Raw genomic sequence first — 892 nt, 5'->3', positions numbered from 1 at the left:
GGTTCCGAAAAAAAAAAATCGAATTATTTATTAACTTATTTATTTATTTGGTACAGGGTCCAACATCCCCTGTTTCAGGGGCTGGCACAGTGCTCCTGGGGTTCTGGGGCCTGCACAGCATGTGATACTGGGGATTGAACCCAGGTACTTATGCTTACCAGGCAGGTGCTTAGACTGCTGAGCTATCACCCCAGCCTGATAAAATTAATTTTTTAAAACAATCATACAAGCCCGAAAGAATAGATACTTTAGAGTCATGATGAAGTAGCACAAAATGGTAGATGAGTTGGAGAAATAGGCAGAGACCACATGACGAGGGTCTTTGAATATCATTTTTCAGGATTTATATTTTATCCTGAAATCAATGAGAAGAAATCATTAACAAATGTTAAATAAAGATGGAAGGATCAGAATTGCACAGAAGAACATTTCAGTATGGAATGTGTCTTGGTTATTCTTTTTTTGTCGCTGGGACAAAATACCCAACACCCCAAATGAAGGAAGGAAAGGTTTATTTAGCTCACAGTCAGTGGAGGTGTCAGTCCGTACTCGGCCGGCTCCAAGGCAGAGCGGCGCACGGCACAGAGCAGCCATTCACGGCAGCAGCAAAGAGCAAGAGCGCAGGGAGGAGCAGCAGCAGCAGTCGCAGCAGAGAGCAAGTCCGTCTCCCTCAAATTTCTTTCCGGCTCTCTTCCCCAGGCAGGGTGAAGTACTCCCATCCATAACCCCAGCAGTACTCACAGCTATAATACCAGCACTGGATCACGGATAAATCCCGAAGTCTAGAAGTCCACCCCACGACTGCATGAGGCTTTTGGGGGACCACTAGACACAAACCATAACAGAATGATATAATGTCCCCAATACAGGCACATTCTTGATCGGCCAAAGT

This window comes from Octodon degus, unplaced genomic scaffold (genome assembly GCF_000260255.1).
Source record: "Octodon degus isolate 3935 unplaced genomic scaffold, OctDeg1.0 scaffold00109, whole genome shotgun sequence".
NCBI classification, from domain to species: domain Eukaryota; kingdom Metazoa; phylum Chordata; class Mammalia; order Rodentia; family Octodontidae; genus Octodon; species Octodon degus.
This window is presented reverse-complemented; position numbering follows the sequence as displayed.